Consider the following 26,290-nt stretch of genomic DNA (forward strand, 5'->3'; position numbering starts at 1 on the left):
TTTAATTTACTGAAAAATCTGTATGCATGCCTTTAATTTGGTTTGCATCAAGTATTTACACTGATTTCCAATCAAGAACTGAATTGATACACATATAACCTCGAGGTAACGCACAATCTCTTTCACTGCTCCTCTTGAACAACAAAATGTTTAGGATACTCCAGATGTTTCCTTTCACATGGAAGTCTTTTTTACTCTGTGAAGAAAATAAGTGTTAATGGGGAAAAATGCTCTTGTACTCAAGGCATGAGGTGTCACCCAGGAAAGGCATTTGCCTTCTTCATTTTTATGAATTGAGATAGACAACTCACATTGTGCCAAGATGTGTAAAATAACCAGGAAAACTCCAAGTTGCTTTGTCACTATGACAACTATGCCTTGAATCTACCCCAGAAACTTTGCCTTGCACATTGTCATCTATAGACATTTGGGATGTTTTTAATTATACTGCTTAGACCACCAAAGGGCCTAAAGTAGACACAGCAATTATGAACAACAAAAAAATAAAATAAAAGTCTCTTTCTCAAATAGCTTATTTTCTGTGGGAACCTGGCAAATGCTACATCCAAAGAAAAATATTTTTATCAGTAAAAGCTGCATCTACTTTTAGAGCTTTTGCTGAGATAGATGTGTTAGCAATCCCTCTCTAGTTTAGACTAGCCCTTAGCAGTATAAAGCAATTAAAGATAATCCTGGCATTTCTTGAAAAAGGATAATGTTTTCAGTAACTCTTTTATTCATGATTTTCAGGTGCGTGCTTTTCTCTACTGCCCCTGCAGATTGTGTAATATAGATTCTGCACTGATAATGCAGGCTGTTATCTGTAGGTGTTCCTAAATAATGAATAGTCCACTGTAACAGCTTTTCTTACAAATAACCAGCAAAAGCCAGCTTCAGTTTGTTAATGTTTTTTAACAAAAAAATTTATAACATTTCTGAAATAGAAGGATACCTTTAGGCTCTTAAATCCATTCTTGGGCACGTAAGGGTGCCTTTCAAGTTCCATTCATTTCAACTTTTAAATTATATTTAGTCCAAAAATAGCCATATTTCTTTAGGCTGGACTCTGCCTGGACAAGCACAAACTCCTATCCAGAAGCTATAGGGACCCTTACCCAACATTTCAATCCCTGTGGAAACAAATCTAAGTGCAACTTTCTCTAAATATTCCTATCTCACTTATCCATATGTTAGAAGCAACCAAAGGCTAGGTTATAGCCCATAAGGAATGATGTTTTACTCTCTCCTGAGTGTGTCTCCATTACATTTTAATAATATTTATGTCTGATGACATCTTCCTCTGGGAATTACTATGAAAAACCTTTGCAATGTGCTGAGTTGCTGAAGGTTTCTTCTTTAGTTTGCTTCATCAGTTTCAGCAGAAATCCCTTTTTGTTACTGGCATCACTATGAACATAGTAAGATAAATTTTAAAACACAGAGCGTTTAGTGATCATTTTTTCCCCCTTAACTGCAATCCACTGCCCTGTCCTTTGTTCTATCATTGTGACTCATGGGGTTTCTCTCAGCAAAGACTAATTGCTGAAAAAGCTGTACTCATTGTTCTGCTCTGTCCTTCATTTTAAACTATGTTGTAACTTTTTGTAGTCCTTGGTGTTTAATTGATCCACATCTAACAGAAGATTTTCCTTGCAGAAGTTGCGCTTGCATTGACTCAGATGCTGTGAAGAATTCTGGAGAAGTGAGAGGAGCAGAATCTAAATTAGAGTTTTCACAGTTGGAAATTGAACATCAGAATATCTTCAACTCTGTTTTGCCAACAGATAGATCCATTAAGTACACTAATGATTATTTGTCTTTCCTTCTACAGCCATGATTCTGGGAATATATCCACAGGAACATAAAAAAGGACATTATGTCCTTTGTTGGTGGTGGTGGTGTTGCTGTTGCTACAGTTTCACTTCTATCCAACTAAGGGAATTATTTCAATACACCATTAGTCATCTCGGAATTAGTTTAAAAGTTATTCTTAGATGATCTTAAGAGATTTCAGCATCCTTAATTCATTGATTCTTTTCTTTGCTATTCTCATCTGACTTTTATAAAGCATATGCCATATGAATGGCTGTTCCCACCACCATTATTTTTAAAAGAAAACATTAAAAATTATGCTCTTTTATATTTTCTGAAAGAAACAGTTTTAACACAGGCAGAAGTGTCTTGATTAGAGCCAATTTAGAGCATACATATACTAAGAGGAAAGGAAATAACATTAAGTAACAACAAGGTGAAGCATCATAGAAAGAAAACAAAATGTCAGTGTTTTCATAATATATCCTTAATTTTAGATATTTTATTGCATTTTGAAAACTCTGTAAAGAATAAAAGCTGGCTTATGAAATAAGACATTTCAGTCTAGAAACTAATTTTATCTCATAAGTATATTGGGTAAAGTTAATTTGTGGCATTTTGTTAATGTTATATGGTTGAATGAAAGGTCGTATTACAAGTTGCAATAATTTCAGAAGTTAGATAAATGATAGCATAAAAGGTATCTGAGAGAAGAATACCACACCTTTAGGATTCAGACTTTCTTAATAACTTTTTATTTATATATGTTTGAAACTTTGGAATCACTTTTTAGTCCTGATATTATAGTTCTATGATAGCTTTAAACTATGTTTACTATGCTTCACCATCAAGTTTTTCTCATAGCTAATAAAGTGTATGTCTGTATGTAGTATATGATACTTGACACTATGCTCTCACTTTGACTCTATTTTCTTTGCCAATAATCTTGTATTTCACTGCTGTATGGCTGAAAAGAATCCAGGATATTAAAAACCTTCTGGTGTGTTATGAACAGAGCCATCACGTCTCACAACATGAGCATGAGACTCAGACACATGGCATTTGGTTTGCACCTTTGTACAGTAACACTTCTGAACCATATGTTTTTACAGCACAGAACCGTATCATTTGTCATACTTTGTGATCCCACATGACAATCACAACTGCATGCCTTAGCTGTGACCTGTCAAACCATTATGCCTGCAACATGGGATCAAAAGGAGAGATACCTTGCTGCAGTGTTTCAGCTAGAGGGAAAAATGGGAGGAGGTTAATTCAGCAGATCTCCAACGAAGTCCACCAAAAGACATCTATAATTTAATGTTGTTACACTGGTTCACCAGTTCAATGTGTTGATGGCAAATTTTAGTGGCCACTGAAATATATTGTATTTTCATGCAATCTCTTAAAGAAAACCACTCATGGAGGTACACTGCAGGGCTTCAAATGGAGTTTCAAGTTTTTGTTGTTGAAACACCACAGAATGCCACTAATGCATTGGCTGAGATATAAGCAAGGAATTCAGCTTTCCACAGAATATTGAAAATGTAGATTAGTATGTAGTTGCTACAATAGCTACATATACATTGGTCCCATTCCTTGGATTATGCTGATCAGGTATTTCTGCTCAATGGCATTCATAGAGAAGCAGAATAAACAGAGGAAATTTCCTTCTGCTCATCAAAATAAGCTATATACATAATACTCAAAAGTCTGACTGTATTCCTCGTCCTATGATTCATCAGAAAACATCTCCTGAATTCACCTTCTCTCTCTAATTGTATACACAAAATACACATTTCCTTTATGATAAAAGGAAATCACTCCAAAGTTTTCCTTTGATAAGTCTGAAATATTTTAACCTACTTGATGATCAAAATATCGTGCTGTTTGTCATATATGAAAGTATCAGTTGCTTCCCTTTTATTCTTCTGTTCCTTAATGTATACATGCAGGAAAAAGAAACTAAAAAAAGTGGGGGGAAAAGGAGAATGCAGAAATAGATTTAACATGCACCACACCCCAATCCCCCCCCCCCCCCCAAGTTTAATGAAAATCTGAAACAAATTTCTCAATGAATGATGGACTTCTGCCATATATGTTTTGTTATATGACAGTACAGTGAGTCACAAATTCTTTGCTGAATGAATAGTTTCATTCTCCTGACCATTGAAAATGGTTAGGTGAATAGGTGAATTCTAAATAATTCAAAGCCCTATACATATGAGGTTTTAAACTGCTGAGTTTGGTAACTCAGCAGTGAATTGTTCAGAAGCACTTAGGGGATTAAAAAGAACAAATGTTATTGATACTCTAAATAATGCAAACATTATTGTCAAAATAATGTAGAGTTGTTATGATCCTTCCCAGTAGATGCATATACATTTTAAAGAGTAAGAATTGGAATGCAAAGTGAGCATCACAAAACTACACAGTTCTAGTATCTCTACATTGTTAGCAAATATAATGGGCATTTCAATGGGTGTTTAAAACTTGAAAGACACTACAATAGCTAAGAAAAGAATACTGGGGGTTTTGTTTCCTTGTCTGCACAAATGAATTTAAGAGTCTGTAGTGCTTTTGGGAGTCCTGTTTGTAGCACTTGTGAAAATTCTGCTTACATACATGCAATTATTGACCTCTTCCTTAGGTACTAATATTTTCTGAACAGTAGCCATCAAAAGAGTCCTATAAATAAGCACCTGGTTCATTTATAAATTCTATATTGCCACTTATTATGTGCTTGTACAGTACCTATCAGTATGAGGCATTATTGACTATTATCCATGAATTAATATTTTCTGCAAATTGAAACAAAACTGATAATGTGTGACATTTCCCACAACATAATCCTTGGCAAGTAAGGAAATAGGAAATTTACTTACAAGTCTTAACTATAATGGAATATCCAGGTATATCAAGTGACAGACTCCTGACCTTCACAAAGACATCTTCTCTGTCTCCTTCAGAAAAGGAAAACACACAGGATAAATCTTCTTCATAGCATCACTCAAAGGTAATTATAACTTTATTGGCATCAACAAAATTTGAGACTGAAGCACCTGCATGCATTCTGTTTGTGATATATTAGCCATTTAGGAGACAAGTATGAGATAGGTCAAAATTAAGGTTGTGACTACTTTGTTTCTTCTAACCTGACTTTGATTTTAGGATATCAAATGATTAATATGACTAGCTATAAACAATTAACTCCTATACCATTGCCATTGGTTTAAAGCATTGATGTGCTACCTAAGATTAGATTCAATGATCTGAGAGACTCACAGTCAAATATAGATATTGTAATTTAGGGAACCTTCAAAAACAGGGAAGGAAATAGCTAACTCATGCCATCTATCGATAAGATTCAGGTGTCTAGAAAATCAAACCAAAAATTTAAATTTCTAATTAATTTCCACTACACATTTGCTTATAGTATTAAAATTATATAATGAGCATCACAAAACTAAGAATTCATTTTTTTTCAAACTATAAGGATTAATAATATTTCCAGAAGACTTGAAGGAAATGGCTTTTGATCTGCTTTGAACTGTTAACAGCTGTTAACTACTCAAAGTCTTTAACATGAAATCAAGTCCCACCCCTAATTAATTCCATGTACTTTAAGAATGTACATATAATCAACCGTGCCTTTCATGAACAAACATGCAAGATCCTTATCTTTCTCTATTATATAAATATATGTAAATTCCTTGTCATTCTCACACCTTATCTCAGCTTTGCCTGTATGTTCCTGCTTGTCACACAGTCCAAACTTACACATTCCCTGAACTTTTCAGAATTTCCTTTTTCCAACTACTTCCATATCTCACATTATCTATCTTCATCATTGCAGAGCCACATCTGCATCCCTTGTCTCACATCAACTTGTATCCCCAGTATTTGTTTTGACACTTACCAGCACCAAGCTTCATTACTTCTTTTCCTCACACTACACTCTAGGACCTTTAGCACCTTAGTTTTACCACCTCAGATTCCGGAACTCCATATTTCATTGCGTTGTACTTATTCATTTTTGTTTTGACTACTTGTTATGTTCTATTCAGACAATGAATGTAGTATAACCATATATGTTGGCAGGTTATTGTCAGTCCTTCCTAGACAGGTGGGGGAAAAGTACTATTTGCATTAATTTTCCTCCCCCTGTAAAAACTCATCAAATATGCTATCCATGGCTGTAATGAAAGACTCATAGCATCATAGAAAGTGTGTTGGGAATATATTTCTGAATGCTATTGTCCTAGTTCAGCAGGTGGGACCAGCTATCACTGTGTAGGGGTGATCAAAGTTGTGTATTCTACCCCCTCTATTCATTCCCCAAGGACAATGGACCATTAGCAGCAGCTGCCCAGGGAGTCATTAACACCTTCACTCCCAGCCTGAGGGGGTGTGGCTGCTAATGGGCCATCAACAGTTCAACAATACCCCCTGGCTCCCAGAGTTAATCACCCATTGTGTGAGTCCCTGCCCTGGGAGAGGGACTGGGTGCTCCCTGAGGGTACATAAGTGGTGGGTAAGACCTCCGGAACCATTGGTTGGATACAAAGAAGCAGAAGGACTGCAACAGGAGAAGACCACCTCTCTTGGCTAGACTACGCCTGCTAGTCTCAACCAGACTACAGTCATCACCTGCACCAACAGGTTTCTTACTTCTTTTTGCTTTAAACTTGGGGGGAACTACGTGGGTCTCAGCACAAAGGCTAATAAACCCCTTTGGGTTTGTGCCCCAGGACACTGGGTTATACTGCTAGATTTTGTGAGCTGAAAACAATTTCTCTTTTTGTCAGTGTATTTATTGTAATATCTTTCATTAAACTGTAACTCTGACTTATAATCTCTCTTGTGGTGGGTCCATTTCTCCTGCTGGTTTATCTTTAAACCGGCACAGCTATATTGTAGATTTCCTCCCAGAGGCACTCTTGTTTGAGAAACTTAAGTGATTCAGGCTAAATGATGGAGAGCTCTCAGAAACTGGCTAACAGTTTGTCTTCAAACATAACTGGAGTTTGACCACAATTAGTTTGCAAAGGAATGAGATCAAGATAACGTAAACCTAAGACTGATTTTTACTGTAGTCCAGAAAAAAATGAGAAAGATTCTTATGCAGAAAAAAATACTTATCTTTTTATCTCTTGAGACTGGTGACTTACACACAACAAAGAAAGTGAGTTCAATCAAAGAGAGAGTTCACAGTTTAAAAGCTGTTGCCTGTGTAAAATTCTAGGATAACTTTTTAATAAAGCAGGTGTTGATCTTAATAAAAATAATGGCCACATCTCTCTTTTTCATATTGTTTGTAAATTAAGGACTTCATAAAACAAAGCATTCTATTACAAGGAAAATTTATGAAATTTTAGTGCCTTTTATTTTCAACTTGTCCTTCTGCAAATTTCCTTACATTTTGCAAGCACTTCCTGACTCAAGATAGTAGGGAAAAATTTGGTCTTTCAGTTTATTGAGACCGTTTCAGACTGGACATTTCCAGAATGATATGATTTCCCTTTGGATGTGTTTAAAAATAATCCCTTTCAAACTATGGAAGTGAATTTTTATTAAGCTAGAATTTGTAGTCCTGACAAGAGGAAAAACATGATAAAGTTTTCTCTCTTGACCTTTGAAATAATAGTTAAACTCAGCTTAAGCAGACACTTTAAGCAAGACTGGAATTACAGGATTCCAATAATGCTTAAAGCAAGAAAGAGATTGTATCTGACTTAAGCTTATTTGCCATAAAATTTGCTTTGTTGCTTGTCAACCAGTCTAAACGAAAATGTGTGAACAAGCTGAGTCTGTCAGACTGACTCTCTTTCCCACGTTCCAAACCACTGAGTTTGTCAGCTGGGGACTTGCAGCAGGACTGGTAACAACCATGGGGCCTTTAGTGTCAATCTCCCTTATTCTCTTTAATGTATAACAAGAAAGTTTGAAAATAGTTTAATGTGTCTTACTTTTACTCATTAGTTTTCATACTTACATGTAGAATTTACTTTCTGATGTGACTGTTTCTATCCTGTCATACCTTTCAGATGTCACCTGTGAAAAACGTCTCAGTTAACTCCTGGTATGCAAGTTAACATAGCAGCAGCCAAGCCAGCTGCTGCTTTCATGAAAGCTAGAGGCTTGTCTAAAATTGCTATGAGTTTCTAGAAAGGAAGGATTTAATCTTTTCAAATTATTAGAATTACTGTTTCTGTACTTAAACTCTGGGTTTAAAAATAACTACTGTAAGAACTTAACAGCCATGTTATTTTATCATGAGCTCATAGAGTGATTTGGAGGATAGTTTTCTAGATCTCATATTTAGAAGTCGTTTCCTTCTCATAAGATTTATAATCTGTAACAGAGGTGACATACTCAATTTTTCATCTCAAATTTCAAAAAGATTTGCACAAATATGTTAAGGTTTGCAGATGCATTTTTGGATACACACCTTTTTTAGTCCTAATATATTTTATACATTTGCCATTGCTTTGTCATGGTGATGGCAATCACAGTTGAAATACAGTCAAGTACACAGATCAAGGATTAATTCCCACCGTACCACTCACTTTGCAGCTTTTCTCTTACTTAAGCCATGTAGTATCTCATCTGTTTAGAATGCAATTTTTTAAAATTACAACTGTTTCCTATCATATGACATTAAAAAGCTAGGATAAGGTGATCTTTGATCTTGTTACATCTTTAGATTCCACGATAAATAGTTAATAACAAGTAGTATTACAAAGATATAATACCTGATGTCATAATCACATGTGATTATACCAGCTATATAAGTGGAAGAATAAAAGAATATTTTAAATGTAAAAACAAATTCTGTATGTGAGGAAAATAATTAACAAAAGCAAATCATGTTCAAATATTTTTATATTTTCATGCTCTGCATTTAAGAGAAGAAAAAGATTTATTGTTTTTTCCTAATGTTGTCCCTGGTCTGAAGAACATAATACTACTTTCATCCTGTCTGGTCACATTAATTCCTCTGGATCTGGAAAATTCAGAGTTATCAGAAAATATTTGATACAAGAAACTTGATGACATATGGACTTGTGCAGCAGAAAATGAACTCAAAAATAAGTTCTAGGCTAAAAAACCTCATGCAAAATCAAAAAAAAAACTGAAAAAATTTCTTCCCGATACTCTTACATATTTCTAAAACCTAACAGCAGCTTGAAAAATGGATTGAATAATAGAAAATGAAAAATTGAGGCTAAAATATGATTGGTTCTGAAGACTTTCTATACTAGAACATAAAATGATAATTTCTGTTACAAATGTATGTATGCATAGATTGAAGAAGAAGCTGAAAGTGTTCTCCGAAGAAATAAGTCAATTGAGAACTGTTATGCAATAAAATGTGGATTTAATCATCCTGTATAAGGTATATTCTTCATATTCCAAAAACTTTGAAAAAGATAGTAGAGGCAAAAACACCACAACAACAAAGAAAAAACCACAACATCCCCCCCCCCCCCCCCCCCCAAAAAAAATCAAAAGACCAAACCAAACAAAAAAAATGAAACAAAAAATAAAATAAACAAAAACCACAAAAGAAAAGGAAAAAAAGCAAGACTCCAAATATCAATCACTGAATAGAAAAACTTGCAATAAAGAAAAGAAACTTGATATCAAGGAAAGACTATTGTGGGGTGATGAGCTGATAAGGCCTGATGGGTTGAGGGAGATGCCTCAGCCCCCCTGGAGGGATGCTCCAAGCAGAGGACAAAGGGCTTTCAAACTGATAAGATTAACAAAAGATGGAGTGTTAAGACATAGCATGGCCTTCTTTTGCAATATCTTCAAGGGGCCACCTCACTTCAGGACATCTGCATCACCCACCCCAAATGATTGACTATTGGTCACACACAAACCTGAAGGAAAAGAAATATAAAAGAAGTGCAGTTTAACTGCAATTTGTGGAGAAAAACTTTCCACCTCTGGGAGGGCAACCTGAGAGCTACCCTGTCTCCCCCATTCCATCAATATTGCAGGGGTAAGCCACGGAATTCTTACTTTATTTTTCTTATACCTTATTAGTTGTAATTTGCTACAGCTCACTGGGTGTATGGGTGTTAATGGGAAGTGGCTATATTTTTCCTGTTGCTTTTTCTTTTGGGTTATTGAGTGTGTTTACTGGTGGTGTTGAACTGTTGTGTTTCTGTTTTGTAATCCTCTGTTGTTAAGTTTGCTATTGGAATGGTATACTGCTGGGGGGTCCTTGAAATGTGTGTCGTGCTGATATCTTTGGGGGGGTATTTTGTACAATCCTGTGTCAGAGGAGACCCAGGGTTTATACACTGGCAAAAATACTACAAGAGATGGATAGATGAGGACACCGAAGTCCAGGAACCCGGCTCCCCGAATATGGAAGCTCTGCGACAGATTTATAAGGACTCTAATGTTCACACCCTATATTGATGTTTCCCCAGCTTGAATGTTATACACCCCAATGTGTCTACCCTGGTTGTTTTTCCCTTGGTAGTTCCTTGTCCGGGTTCCCTCTTCCCACAAAACCCTCCGGGTCGCAGCCCCCTGTCCTGGCCCGATCCGGCCATGGGGGCGGTTGCCGGCGGGGCCGCCCACGGGGCACCGCTGGAGCCCAGGTGGGGGCTGTGACTGCCTCGAAGTGCCTGAAGCCCTACCGTAGACTTTCCCCGCCCATCTCATTCTACCATTGGTCCTTTTACCGCTCCTCCCCTCCCTCCTTCCCTTCGTTTGCATGCACCCAATGAATTGTGTTACCCCGCCCGTCTCCGCCCCTCTTCCCCGCCTACATCCGGGGAATTCCCATGCTCTCCTCAAAAGCCAGCGCGCGGCAATAAACTTGGCTTTTCCTCGTGGACTCCTGGCAAGTGCGGGCTTGTTCCGTTCGGGACGGTCGCCGGGCCGGGGGCGGGAGGAGCCGTCCCTCGCTTCTAAGGGGCCAGATCCTAGGGAGCCCTGCTTGTCGCTTTCCTAGCCTGGCTCCTGGAAGCGGAAACCTCTCCACCGTATCGGTGGGCTATTTTTAATCCGCTGATAATTGATGCCCAGCGTGGTGGTGGTACCCACTACGCCGAAGCAGCATAAGCCGCGGGACGGGTGAGTCCCTCGGTCATCAGCGGACCTCGGAGGAAGCGATCGGGCAGAGCACCTCGGCATTTCTTCAGCTATCGGCTGCCAATCCCTTGTTGTTTCGACGTGGGACCGAAGGACTGACCCTCAGCCTACCTTTACCCTGGGTAGGTAGCCCTCCGAGCAGACCCTGCTCCCTATCACCCTTATTTCATTTATTAAAAATGGGGAAACTTCTCTCTAAGAGAGAAAAAGAGACTTACCGCCGCCTGAAGTCCCTTCTAACTCAGGCGAACTGTAAAGTGGACAAGGCCGCAATAAGATCGTTAATGAAATACATGGCTAAAGAGAACTACTCCCTGCCTTTTCATCTTACTACAACAGAGTGGAACTGTTTTGGACGAAAATTAAGGGCGGTGGCTAACAGAAACAGCAAACACGCCTCGCATGCATTAGTAGCATGGACACTGATGAACTCAATCCTAGAAGCAGACCAGGCCGCAGGGATCCAAGGGGCCCCAGGACAGAGTAGCGCAGGGAGTTGCGGTTGAAGCGCGGTACCTGCGTCGCAGTTTCAGGGGCCCCCCTCCACCGATCCACCGGCGAACCCTGGAATTATTGCTAGCACAGTGCCGGCCGCCGCTGGGGCCTCTCCACGTGCACGTGTTGGGTGCCCACAAGATGGCGATGGAGAGCGTGGTGAAGGGCCACCACAAAATGGAGGTTGGGGGAAAGGGGAGGAGGCAGCCGATGCCCACCCCCTGGGCGTGGTGTCAAAAGGGGAGGGGCCGATCTCTGTGGTAGGCGGTCCCTGTGAGCCCTTACGCCACACCCAACTTCCTCTTTCCCACGGTGGCCCCGCCCCCTCCCTTTGTCAACATCCGGCCCAAGATGGCTGCGCCCATGGACCAGAAGTACTGGGATTACCAGAGATGTTGTTACCAACGTAGATTGTCTCCATCACAACACCAAAAAAGCCATCATACAAAGGAGAAGGACAATGATCTTGCTTAAATCCTGTTTGGAATGCACAAGTCTTCTGTTGAGAATTTTTTTCTTTATATGTTCATATTGTAACTGTGTTCTAATTATGTTTTGCAGATCTCTGAACAACATAATCATTTACATGGGCCATAAATGGGTGTACTAGGAATGCATTTAAGTCTGTGAGTGTGATTGCTTGAATGTGGTGGCCACCAGTGTAAATGAGATAGTTAGGGTGAAGTATAGATGTATCCCTATACTTATTATATTTATCATCCCTGTGTGAATGTTATGGTTTTCCTAGAGGTGCTCTCTGATGGCCACATGCATTTCACTGAACTTTACCCATCTAAATTCAATTAGTCATTCTACATTTTCTTTATTATCAACACTTCTTGAACATAATTTACCGTTGCCTAAATCAAGTATTTATATCTCATTTTAATTGTACTGGCATTTACTTTACATGCATTTGACTTCTTTTTATTGACAGCCTTTTGGTTGGAGTAAAGATTTAATGAAATAAAGTGTTAGCAGGTCAGAAGACGGTCTGTGAAAGGGTAGAAGAACGGTTATTTGTGTAGGGTAAGATAAGGATGGCCAGTGCAAGTATAGGTTGGAGAGAGGAGCAGGAGAAGGAATCTGAGAGGTAGAAAAAAGAAAGGAGAAAAAAAGAAAAAGAAGGGATACAGGTTTGATGAAAATGTTAAAGATAAGAAGTGTTAAAAGGTTGTGAAGAGAAGAACATATCTGAAGGGTGACAGCTATCATTCGAGTTTCATTTACATGTATTGCCTTTTATCGGGAATTTAAGTCGGAATCTGCAGTGTTTCTTTACATATCGTTAATTTTTTTAATGTATAAGTTAATGCCTCATGTAATTTTATTTAAAACTGTTTACTTTTTCAAGCCTACAATGATTTGTAGACCCAGTTTCTGCCCCAGTTTATTCCAGTTAAGGACATTGCTTAATCGTTGCTGTATTTTTTCTTGTATGTTTAAGTCTTTTCAAAGTTTTAAAGCTTTTCAAGCTCCTCGTGCCTACCCGGCATTAAAAGATAAAAAAGGAGGAGATGTTGGAGGAGACCCAGGGTTTATACACTGGCAAAAATACTACAAGAGATGGATAGACGAGGACACCGAAGTCCAGGAACCCGGCTCCCCGAATATGGAAGCTCTGCCAGAGATTTATAAGGACTCTAATGTTCACACCCTATATTGATGTTTCCCCAGCTTGAATGTTATACACCCCAATGTGTCTACCCTGGTTGTTTTTCCCTTGGTAGTTCCTTGTCCGGGTTCCCTCTTCCCACAAAACCCTCCGGGTCGCAGCCCCCTGTCCTGGCCCGATCCGGCCATGGGGGCGGTTGCCGGCGGGGCCGCCCACGGGGCACCGCTGGAGCCCGGGTGGGGGCTGTGACTGCCTCGAAGTGCCTGAAGCCCTACCGTAGACTTTCCCCGCCCATCTCATTCTACCATTGGTCCTTTTACCGCTCCTCCCCTCCCTCCTTCCCTTCGTTTGCATGTACCCAATGAACTGTGTTACTCCGCCCCGTCTCCGCCCCTCTTCCCCGCCTGCATCCGGGGAATTCCCATGCTCTCCTCAAAAGCCAGCGCGCGACAATAAACTTGGCTTTTTCTCGTGGACTCCTGGCAAGTGCGAGTTTGTTCCGTTTGGGACGGTCGCCGGGCCGGGGGCGGGAGGAGCCGTCCCTCGCTTCTAAGGGGCCTGATCCTAGGGAGCCCTGCTTGCCGCTTTCCTAGCCTGGCTCCTGGAAGCGGAAACCTCTCCACCGTATCAGTGGGATATTTTTAATCCGCTGATAATCCTGCAGCTAAATGTTATCACCGACTAAGAAACTCATATTAGTTATTGTCACATATTTGTATTAATAAATGTTTTTTTCAGGAGCTGTTGTGAGAAAGGTTCTTTCTCTTGTTGCTATTAAGTGTGGTTCTCATAGGGGAGTCAGAAATCTTTCCAGCCTGTGTTCTGTCCAGCAGTTCGGCAGGCAGTGCTGGGTTTATAAAGTTTTGATTACTCTGAGGACGCTTATAGCTATTTCTCCCTGGCTGAAGTGTGGCTTCATGTCAGAAATCAGAACCCCTTCCAACCTGTGGGCTGTCTGGTAGTTGGCAGACAGTGTTGGGGTACATAAGGATCTGATTGTCTTTGAGTGCTTACAGCTAATAACTTTTAATTAATGCAGTTAAGACTAGAAATCTTTGTATTTCTGTCTCCCTCCTCCCTTTCACGTGACAACTATAGTCACAGGAATACAACTATCTGAATTAATGAAAAAAATTACTATCATTTTGCAAGAAGATGTTACCATGACACCTGGATTTTAGTGTACTACTCAAAATGTTTTAAAGGCAACATTGAAGGCTAATATTAATCTGAAAATTATTTCTAATGAGTCTTGAAACATTGGTTTAGGTCAGTTTCTCATGTTATTCATTAAGTACAGTAAAATAGACTGAAATTTAATTTGAATTTAGGGTTCATTAATGTTTCCTGTAGATACCATTTCTTTAGCAAGCTGGTGAGTTATAAGTTATATGAGGCTTTAAGAAATGCTACTATTGTGCATTAAAACTTACGGTTACTTAGTTCATTTCTGAGGTTACTGAACTTGTAAATTGATAGACAAAGTTCCTTGTGACAAACTAAACACAAAATCATATACAGTGATAGACAAAGTTCCTTGTGACAAACTAAACACAAAATCATATACAGTTGTCTGCCAATATACCATTTTTTTGCTTATGATAATTAAACAAAATCAATATATCAACTATGAACATAGTCATCTCACATCACTTTCCTCTGACTGGAACTTAAATTAAGACAGTTGTTTTATTTGCCTTTCAAATTACATTATCAAATTAAAGTGTCCAAAAGAAGGGAAAATTGATCCTATTAAAAACAAACCAAAATCCTATATATCAGAACACCCTGTATTCTTGCCAACAGACAATGAATAAATCAGTGAAACCAAATGATAAATCTTAATGAAATATTTCAGTTCCAAAAATATTTTGCAGAAGGAATAAACCTGTTCCAATTGAAGACAGCCATTAAGTGGCTTGAGAAAAAAAACCACAAACAAACAGACAAAAAACACATGCAGTGGATTTCAATGATTCTATATGTTACAGGGAAAACCCAAATAAAAAAACAAAACCAACCAAACAAAAAACATGCAAGGTTTTTCTTCAGCCTCTTTTTCTTTCACTGCCTCAGTATATCAGGTTTTAAAAGTCTGCAAAAAGTTCAAGGTACTGGTGGACTAAGAGAGCATTAAAAGGGCAGTTAGGCCAAGTCATAGCAGATAAACATATTGACATAGACCTGATGGATTTATTTTTCTATTTGTCTCTTTTTTTTTCCCTTTTTTTTCCAGATAATCTCAACATTTGCTTATGTGTACAAACATCAGGGGCTCAATTGAGTAGTCTAATACCTGCATCTGTTTTCCTGAGGGTTCCTGGGACCGTCCAGGAGGTCTAGGAGGGAGGAACCAGCACTGAGTGGGCGTTCAGACCTTCCACAGAGCCCGCTGGAGGCCAGGGCAGAGTGGCAGGGATGAGGGCACAGCACAGAAGGGTCTGTTTAGGTAAGTGACTCAATGTCACCATATTCCTGTTCTTCTCTGGTGATAAAGTTACCATGACAGGTTTTACTACAGAACTTCAGATGGATTTATGGTTTACTGATCATCTATCATGAACCCCTACTTTATTTTGCCATTGTTTTACTCAGATTTGTCAGGAAGACCATTTTAGGGGATTTTGCCTTGGTCTCAAGTAGATCAGTGATATATTATAAAAATAGGAATATTTTCCTGTCTTGTTGAAAGATCAGGTGAACTAGAGAGTCTAAAAGTAACTTGGACATAGGGGATTAATATTAATAGGGAATTATTGGTAGACTATCTGTGGACAAAATTGAACATTTTTTCTTCATTATTTTCTGTTCAGCAATATAGAATGGGATTAAAAGCTGGAGCACAAGTAAAAGATCAGAGAAAGGATTCCAATGTTGAAGACTACCTGGACTGAAACATCTTTTCTGGTTTGCATATTGTGGAATAAAATTACAATTGTTTAAAGTCACCTGGCTTTTTTTTTCAAATGAACTCCAGCATTAAGGGGAAACCTAGTTACTTCATCCTTGCTCAGTCATTTGCTATTTTTTTTTTCTGAACAGCAAAATCTTTAAATGACCTGTGTAGAAATGTACTTATTTAAACTAAGATACTTAAATGCAGCTGAGCAAAAACTCCTATGTGTACTAAAATACCTTCTTAAAAATTAAGCATATCTGGCAAGTTTTGTTTCAGAACTCCAAAAATACAGCAGAAAATTAATGGAAACATAAACAAGTCTTCTTGCATAAAGTAAACTCTGAAAAGTCCTAATACCATGAAAAAATGCAAGGGATAAGTTACTTTAAAAATCCTAAAACAATAAAACAGCAAACCTGAAGAATATCTATAACTTAGTCAGATTCTGTTAAAATACAGAGCTAGTTGTAGAGGAAATGAGAAACAGAAATACTGGCAATTCAATGGCCTTTTCTAGTGTTCTGTACTGATGCTCAGATTATAGTTTGGCCTCAAAAATGCAGTTGTGAGTGTTTTAAATATTTCATTCAGGATTCATTAGTAAAGATAGGTTTTGTAGGATTTTAACTGAAAAACTGTGTTGGAAGCTTGGGGAAAATATACATTAACAATACTTTCACTTTCCTTGGCAGTGCTGCTTTCTGTCACAGAAGCATCAGAAAATGAGGTGAGAAGACATTTTTAATAACCTTTTGTCCCACAGTCACTTACTTAGTTATAATCACTAAGTATTTGCATTAATTTAGTTTAATTTTATATCATGTAATTTTCTAAATAGGTTTCAGGAATAAAAAAAAGATGTGCTAGACACTAATTCCGTTATTTCTTAAGTTAGTGACCACTTCAAAGCAACATGATGTGGTTGCTATTAAAATGTAATTCAGAATTTTAATGCATTGCTTGTGCCTGACAACCAATCTTTTTGTTCCCTTGAGTTGTTGCTAGAAAGAGTCCCCAATGTAGATCCATCCTATGACTGAAGTACAGAACAGCTGAAAAATGAGCAATGGGAACAGCTTGCTGATGAAGTTGAATGAAGAGCTAGTAATGATATTGATGACATTACTAATTACTTAGCAGGCAGAATTCAAAATGAGAATTCATTTGTCATCATATCATCATCAATCAGCTTTCTATTGCCTTGGATAATAGATTTGTGCTTGCTTGGTGCAATATAAAAATTGTTACATAACTCATTTTGCTGTGTACATGTGTACATCTTAATTTTTACCTTTTGAAATTTTACTCTTTCTTGTACTGCATTGTGGTTTTATGACTGTCCTCTTTCAAAGTTGGTGTGTTTTATGCTTAAATTAGATAATTAAACACCACATAATCTCTGTCTCCCAAAACAAGGAAATGTTCAACAAATTTTGTAAAAGGATCATAGCCTAAACTAACATCCATCCCTGAGCAAAAAGAAGCATGTTAGAATTTGATTCTTAGAAAGATTCAAATAGATTTCTAGACAGATATTTTAATGAAAAATTTATAGAAAAGATATGCAAATTCCTCTAATTTGGGTAAAGAGGATCAAAAATCATAGTTCATGAGTTCTTGAGTAAAAAATATCTCTTATGCATTGATTTTTAAAAAAATCAGTCTTTTCAAACAATCCAGTATTCCTAATCCTTCAGCCTGTGTCCCAGTACCATAGTCTGCAGAGCCTGAAGGCTATACTATCTCTTCCAAACAGCTGAGATTCCTGGCTCAGTCATCCTGTTGGAGAGAGAGCTGGCCAGACTTCATCAGCTGTGCACTCCAAGATTTCCCTCCCTCCTGTCCAAGTTGGCATCTCTGCCTTTTTGCATCTCCTTTCTGGATTCTTGAATTCCTGCCCTGGCTTTCACAGGGCCACTTTACAGTTTTGTGGGCATACAGTATGATCATGAGTGCTTTGCTATGAAGTAAGGGAGTATCTGCTCAGTCACAAGGGAACTGCTACCTGTCCCCTTGGAAGTCACCAAAGCCGTCAATTACTCCCCATACCAGCCCCATGCCATGGTAATAGGGATTAACCTGAGAGTGACCTAGGGTCCCAAATGAAAATGTGGTCACTGTAGAGGTCTGCTGGCCAATTGTGGTTGGCCAAGGAACTACAGACTTGAATCAGCAAGTATATTGTCTTTTAATATGCTTATGGTACTTTAGTCTAGGAATATATGCAGCTTAGAGGTACCCTAGAACTCATTAAACAACCTAATGGATAATCTGACAGTTGGAAAGGTTTTCTGTGTGAGTGAATATTAAAGTGAATGTGTTAATTTGAGCCTACATTATTATGCCATCTCATTTGCACTGTTTTCTATCATTTTGATTAATGCCTGGATTACAACTAACACATAGAAGGAATGAAGGATAATATGCATAAAACTGCAGTGTATGGATGTTCTTACACTTCTAGTTTGTTCATCTACTGAAAAAACAAACAACAACAACAACAAAAAACACATAAATGTGGAGAAGGAAAAAAGTGTTTCTTTTGCTTTTCAGTCTTATAAAATTTATAAGATTAAAAATTTGTTGATTTTATCTATGTATCACTTCTGCAAGATGGGAATAAAGTAGATTTGATTTTGTTAAATACCACAATCAAGGAAAAAACAATTTATGTGCCTTTTAGTCAAAAGAAGAGGAAACTTTTAGAAATATTTTTAATATGTAGAAACATTTCCTTATTAAGCATAGAGAGAAGAATTCAGGTGTCCCAATTCCATGAGTTTATAACTGGGTTTTGGATTGCATGCAGGTCATTAATTTCTCCAGGACCCATTGAAATACATATGTAACTAGTCATAAAATCTCCAAAGAAATTAATTTTGTTTGCTTTATCTATAGTGTTTCTAATTAAGTAACATTTCACAGAAGCTGAAAACTTTTTTTAAATTTTCTTTTGTTTGCAAATTTTAGTTAGATTAAATAATAATAATAAAATAAATATTATAAGAATTGTTTTTTAAAATAATAGTTACTAAGGATGTAATCTCTAGGATGATTTTGTATGTATTAGGTTGTATTACAGATACAAATTTTAAAGCACATTACACTTCTACTATATCAAATTCTTGTGAAAATGGAAGAGCCTTTGGTGGATTTTCTGTCTTTCGAAAACAGTTTGACTCCTCAAAATAGTTGCTCTGATTAGAGTTTAGAGTATGTTACTGTTTCTTCACTGAAAATCTAATTTCAGGAAACTCAGGGAACTACAGAGAAGAGCAGGAGCAGGTTGGCATCCTAAATCCCGTCAGAATCATACACAAAAATAACATTCACAGAACTCTCCCAGAGGAAAGAGGTATCTCTTAAAATGGTAAACTTATGATTGTAAATGAGAACTGCAGATCTGAGGGTGTTTGAATATTGTATTACCAGGACAGTGCCTTTCTCTGTGTGATGGCAGTAGAACAGACATCCAAATTTTGATACAATATTTTTGACTCTCCTGCATGTCTGTTTCCGGCCACTGCCATGATAAGGTCTTTCAGAGGAAGATAAAAGCCCTCCATAATGCATGTAAGTCAACATTTTTGTTAAATATGACAACTTTAAATATAGACCTATTTTTCTGAATAAATAGCTCATATTTTCCCCCTACTTGTAGGAGCGGGATGTGTCAATTACATTGGAGGTAAGACTACATTTGTCATTAGATGCAGTCATCTTAACATGATAATTAGTTTCAAATATAAATGTAGTTTGGCAAATTACTTTTTATTATTATATCATATTCTCTCTCTAGAAAATGACTTTTCACAAAAGCACTCAAAATAGAAAGAAAAATTTCATTTCTATAGCACAGGCTGCCATCCTTGCTAAAGCCCCTATTGACAACAGTCTGAGGTAACAAAAATTGAGCAGAGAGGAGAAATTCTATAACTCTTTTTGATTTATTTTCTTTTTAATCTCTGAACTTTCTTCAGTCACGATATCATGCTGGAAATAGCTTATTAGTGCTAAATTTGTTCTGATATTTTAAGCAGCAGTGACTGACTTTGTTCTTTGAAAGTACTCATTTGCTTTTCTCCTTGTCCTTATTATCTCTTCTTTTGGTTTTCTTTTTTTTTTTTTCTGAGTATAAGAACTGGTAGTCTAAAAAGCTGTTGATTACTCTAATGACATTTAGTGAGATAAATAATGTGCATGGAAAACAGAAGGAGGGGCCTTTGATCTTTTCAAGTTATTAGACTAAATGATAGTGGAAATTTCTTTCTCAGTAAAAGTAAGAAGGTTGTTTCAGCCTCTTAAGTCTCTAATATTGCCAGTTACTCTAAGACACCTCCCAAGTTTTTAACCTCAATTTAATTAAAATACATATTATATCAATTGACTTCCATTATTTCAGCATCAGAGAATCTTATCATGCTGTCATTATCTTAAGTAAATAGGTTTGTTTTACATAATGTGCAGTAATTATAGTAGTGTCCATTAAAAACATATCTCTCTGAATTACTGATAGGTAAAGAGGAGGGGGTTTTAATATATATTTCAATTCAACCTCTCTATAATTGAGGCTTTTTCCAGTTGGAAAACTTATTAATTCTATTTATCTTTCTCTCTTTTTTGTTTTTGTTTGTTTATTTGGGGTTTTTTTTTGGTTTTTTTTTAGGAAAATATATGATAGCTATTAATGAAATAGTATAATTTATTTCAATAACATTCTTTCCTGGTAGGCAGGAACACTTCAAAATTAAGGTCAATATGAAAAAAATGCTGAAATAGAGTTTTGACCTAAGAATTTTTAATAGATCTTCTTGAAAAAAAATTAATTTTTAGGTGTTTCCCTGCACAACTGAGGCGGAAGAAGTATAACATAGAAGGAAAGAGGGGTAGAGAGTAGGAGTTTTTAAGATTATTTTGCTTTTCACTCTCCTGCTGTGATCCTGTTAGTAATGAATTCAATTAATATCCTCACTTTGAGTCTGCTTTGTCCATGATGGTGATTGGTTAGTGATCTCTCCTGGTCTTTATCTCAACTCATTAACCCTTTGCTGCATTTTCTCTCCTCTGTCCAGTTGCAGAGTGAGAAGATGGCTTTAGTGAGTACCCAGCAGCCAGCCAGGGTCAACCTACTACACTTCTCAACAGTACAGATATTTATTTGGTTGTTCTCTTTGAAAAGAGTATTTTTTCCCCAAAAAACCCTCATTTTTATCTTCTTCAGTTCCACCTTTGTGATTTTCTATGACTCACATGGAAGATCTGATAACTGGTTGGCTGACGATCTGCTCTTGCCACTGTTTATTGATACAACTGCTAATAATTATAATCTCATATAGAGATATATAAATATTTCTCCTGGATCCACCTTGTGACTGGATTGTAAACTATTCTCCTAGGGGACATTGTTTTTGTTTGGTGCTTTTACACCACTCATACTGGAGTCTGTAGTTTTCATGTTATAAGATTGACTGTAATATTAAAAATAGCAAAAAATAATATTTTTACTTCTGGATTTTTGCTTTCTATTAATTCCTAATCACTTGATTGCCAAATCAGACATTGTATCATGATGGTGGATATTCATAAATAAATCATATTCATAAAATGACTTCTACACTTTCCTGTATATTAGCCTTATGTAGGTACTGCTTTTTGATTGCAATGAACTGAAATATACTATATTGACCAATAAGTTTTAAAACTTACACTCATAAGTTAAAAAATCTACTTCAGTGTAAAAAATAGTAAAATTATTAAAAATGAAGGTGACACATTGAACATTTTTCCAAATGTTTAACACTAAACCTATGTGTCATATTTCCTCATATTTTTCCAGTGTTATCCTGAAACACATTACCTTTTGTACCGGCTTCAATGGCATTCTGAGGGGTGGGAGGGAGAAAAAGAAAAAAAAATAGTTACCTTACTGAGTTTCACAGAAAGTTATCACTATCCTCTCACCATAATGATGAATAAGGGGCTTAAGGAGCATTTCCCAAAGTTAGACTAAATGAATCCATGATGTCAGGATTGACGACTATCCTTATGTAGCCATTTTCTGAGTACTTTAAGCCACAAAACCACTCCTAAATGTGTTTATTGGCACAATATGTTATTGGTATTTTTTTGTCAATCATCTAATTTCTGAAAGAATTTATGCCATTGTGCAGCTCTATCCTATTTATGGGTGTGGTTCAGTAAAGACCAATCAGGAAATAAATTAAACTAATTGCTAAATTAGCTACTATGTGATTCAATTGGTTTACCAATTCACTCCATTAACCAATCAAATGGTTAGTGAAAAAACTCTCTGTAAACTTGTGAAGCAGACTTTCAGTCCTTGTACATAATTTCTCACACTTTGAACATTTTATTTCACATAATTAAATCTAAAGGAGATATACATACACAAAAGAGATCACTAACTAGGCTAAAGTTGAGGATAGCACCCAATCTTTGGGGTGAATTACCCCTAAGGTGAATTACATATCTGTTTTGTTTGTCCACCATGTACTATATATAATGCTCCCTTGAAAGGCCTGTCTGTGGCTGTACAGCAGGAAAATAAAGGCTGCCTGTTTACTTTGTCCTCACAGAGAGCCTCTGGAGGCAGAGGCTTCAATTGAAAGTAACTAAGAAAGCCAGGAAAAGGGCAAATAAAAGAAGCAAGAGAAACTTCTGGAGAATGGTTTGGCACAAGGAAATAGAGCAAGACACAGAGTGTGGGAAAGGCTGTAGCACAGATACATGTTTAAGAGACTTCTGGGACTAGGAAATAGACAGTAAGGTCTATTTAATAATTTAATGTAAAAGAAAAAAAACACATTTTATTGGGGATCTGCTGGGGACTGTGTGGAACATGCCACATGTGTTTTGCAAGCCCAAACACTGCACATAACTACTTCTCAAACACTGTTGCTTGCTTGGGAATCAAGTAGCCAAAGTTTTTCAGATATCCTGGAAATATTTTAACATTAATCAAACATTAAAGCAGACAAACATCTGTATTGCTGTAATTCAGAATGGTACTAGAAATTGTTTGTCTGGGTATAAAAACTAGTGGGAATTAGTAGTAACACAGTGGCCAGATTATTGCTTACAAACTTCTAGTCCATTACATTTTACCCAGCAGAATTGAATTATCTTTACTCTTTTTGTTCTAATGACGAAGAAATATATCTTCCACAGAATAGAATCACAGAATAGGCTGAGTTGGAAGGGATACACCAGGATCATCGAGTCCAACTCTTAGCCCTGCACAGGACCATCCCCAAGAGTCACGCCATGTGCCTGAGAGTATTGTCCAAATTCTAGAACTCTGTAAGGCTTGGTGCTGTGACCACTTCTCTGGGAAGCCTATTCTAGTGCCCACCCACCCTCTGGGTGAAGAACTTTTTTCTAATATCCAACCTAAACTTCCCCTGACACAACTTCAGGCCATTCCCTCTGTTTCTGACACTGGTCGTCACCACAGAGAAGTGATCAGTGTCTGCCCCTCCTCTTCCCTTCACAAGGAAGATGTAGTCTGCAACGAGGTCTCCCCTCAGTCTCCTCTTCTCCAGGCTGTACACACCCAGTGACCTCAGATGCTCCTCATACAGCTTCCACTCAAGGCCTTTCACCATCGTCTTTGCCCTTCTTTGGACACTCTCCAATAGCTTAATACTTTCTTACATTGTGGTGGCCAAAACTGCAGACAGTATTCAAGGTGAGGCTACACTAGCACAGGCCAGAGCAGGATAATCCCCTCCCTCATCTGACTGGTGATGCTTTGCCTGATGCCCCACAGGACAGAGTTGGCCCTCCTGGCTGCCAGGGCACTGCTGACTCACATTCAACTTGCCATCAACCAGGACCCCCAGGTCCCTTTCCTTGGCACTGTTTTCCAGCATCTCATTCCCCAATCTGTACAAATATCCAGGATTGCTCCATCCCAAGTGCAAAATCCAGCACTTTCCCTTGATGAACTTCATATGGTTGGTGATTACCCACTCCTCTAGTTTGTTGAGGTCTCTCTACAGGGCCTCCCTGCTTTTGAAAGAGTCAACAGCTCCTTTTAGTTTTATATTGTTTGCAAGCTTAGTATCCATTCCAGTCCTGTGTCCAAGTCATTTATGAAGACATTGAAGAGCACAGGACCTAAGGTGAAGCCCTGTGGAACCCCATTAGTGAAAGACTGCCAGTTTGATGGTACCTTATTCACAATAGCTCTTTGACTATTTCTGTCATAATTTTGTTATAACAATTATCCTATTTTACTACCCTTTTCACTATTACACTGTTCTGTGATCCTGAAATATATCTTTAGACTAAAATCCCCTTCAAAAGCCTAATTTAAGGAGAAGGTGGAGAAAGACTTACCTCCAAACTATAGTGGAGGTAAGGCTCCAACCAAGGGATAGATGGAACCTGAATATCATCTTTTAGAAACCACCCTGCATCAAAAGGTTCCCCTTGTGACAGCCTCTATGTTTGCCAGTTGCTGATGCTCTCAAGCAATATCCATGAATCACATTTATTCATTCATTCATTTATTTTTTTTATTTTCAAAGAGTAAGGAAGAAACCTATTCTTTCAGGACTTCATTCAAAATATTGACTTTCCTGGTGCTGACAACACTCATATTTATAGAATACTCAGAGATTTAAATGAGTACTGGGATATCTTGAAGCAGAGTTGAGGATGTTGCTGTGTGATTCCTATCAGCTCTAGGGGAAAGTATGATTAAATCTGCTGCTCAGCTTCGAAAAAGCTCAGCAATTACATTTAAAATCCTGTCTTCTAATATTCTATACTCATTTTGCTAAAATGGAATATACCCAGAAGAGAAATTTCTAGTTACTCCCAGAGCTCTTTTGTGGGATCAATCCACTTCCTATTAGTCCTAGTACTATGTGCCTGTGCCTGTGCTGCAGTCCTACACCGTAAATCTCTTTCACTTTTCTTCCTTCTTTTCTCTCCATAGGCATTAAGATCATTTTAGCTTCCTTACATGACCCTTATGACTCTCACCTATGACAAGCATATGATCTTTGGCAAAATACCTTCTTTGGTATGTGAGACAGGGCAAAGAGGGCAATAAAGAGCGCAGTTTTCTTGTCCTTTTCTCAGCTTTTATTTCAAAGGGAATATAAATCACTCTTTCACACAGAGATCACAAGAAATATTATTTCGGCAGCTTAGGCTGTCATCAAGAAGACATAGCTACAATAACCTGTATCCCAGAGTATCTTAAGACCTTTGACCATTACTGAATTTTAAAATATGCCACGCTATATAGGTAGCTCCTGTAACCATCTGTTTCTACAAAACTGTGCTTCTGTCTTGTTAAATGGATACTTAACTCCTAAGTCAATTTAAACTCAAGTCACTAATTAAAGACTTCTAGTTTAGTTCTATTAGCCAAAATTACACTTCCACTGAAAGAGTCAACATTTCCAGCCCATGAGCAAGTTACAAACAACTTCAGAATAGTTCACAGGTGTGTTTGCCAAAGAATGCTCCTTTACCATTGAGTGAGTTGTAATGCTGCCCTCTTCCTCAAGGAGAACCTGGTCCATCCCTGTAATTTTCACACCCCTTCAGTTTGTGGACCCAAAACTATTTCCAGTCTAGATGAAGACCCTTGATTAGGAAAAGAAGCCTGGTGACAAACTTAGTTTTTTTCATCCTTATGTTTCAACAGTTTTTAATAGTAGTCAACTGATACACCATTAGCAAATGAACCAGGACAATGACTTTTCATTGGTATTGTGCCTCATTAATCGATAATAAATATTACCTATTTGTGCCAGCTAGATTTCTGAACAATCTCCAGGCAGTATTTAGGAACCAGGACATACCAGAAACTATCCTTGACAAGCTGTTTGCATGTAGTCTCCTCAATCTGGAGATTAGGAGACTTTATTACCATAATCATATGCCACTCTTTGCCAGTTGACCTCAGTGGTCAGAAATGTGCCCAGATATATTTAATCTACTTACATGGGTTAAAAATTTGAAGGCTTTATATTACAATAATTTATTGTATAACCAGCTTGTTAAAATTTTTTTCCTTTCTTTTTCCTACTCTTTTTCTAAGAGACAAAGGTTTTTGCTGTTTAAATATTTTATTTCTTATTGTGGTAATCTTGGTTTCTCTTTCCATTTCATTGTCATTACAGTGAATTCAAACTTTGAAAGCACTGATAAATTACAGCCTAATATGAGGAAGTATGAGGCCTCTCAGGCCATACAATAAACAGTCAAAACCGTAAAAAATTATTTTGCCTATATTCCACTCTGAAAAAGCAAGAGGCCTTCAGAGAGAGCTGCATTCATTTTCCTTAGGCGGAATGAAAAGAACTTTTCCC

The 26,290-nt window shown here is 37.5% G+C and overlaps 1 long non-coding RNA gene across 3 annotated transcripts in view; it reads right to left on the reverse strand.

The window, feature by feature from the left end:
• Positions 1–235: 235 nt before the first annotated feature.
• Positions 236–26,290, reverse strand: part of LOC139670598 (uncharacterized) — a 61,233-nt gene continuing 35,178 nt past the window's right edge. For 2 of the 3 annotated variants that reach the window (XR_011697516.1, XR_011697515.1), the window contains 2 exons: positions 4,698–4,775; positions 236–1,694 (listed from right to left, as the gene is read on the reverse strand). This is a non-coding gene — a long non-coding RNA (uncharacterized lncRNA). Of the gene's footprint in view, positions 1,695–4,697; positions 4,776–7,807; positions 7,867–26,290 lie in introns of all 3 variants that reach the window. The other variant, XR_011697514.1, reaches the window with a different exon arrangement.

This window comes from Pithys albifrons, chromosome 3, assembly GCF_047495875.1.
Source record: "Pithys albifrons albifrons isolate INPA30051 chromosome 3, PitAlb_v1, whole genome shotgun sequence".
In the NCBI taxonomy this organism is placed as follows: Eukaryota; Metazoa; Chordata; class Aves; order Passeriformes; family Thamnophilidae; genus Pithys; species Pithys albifrons.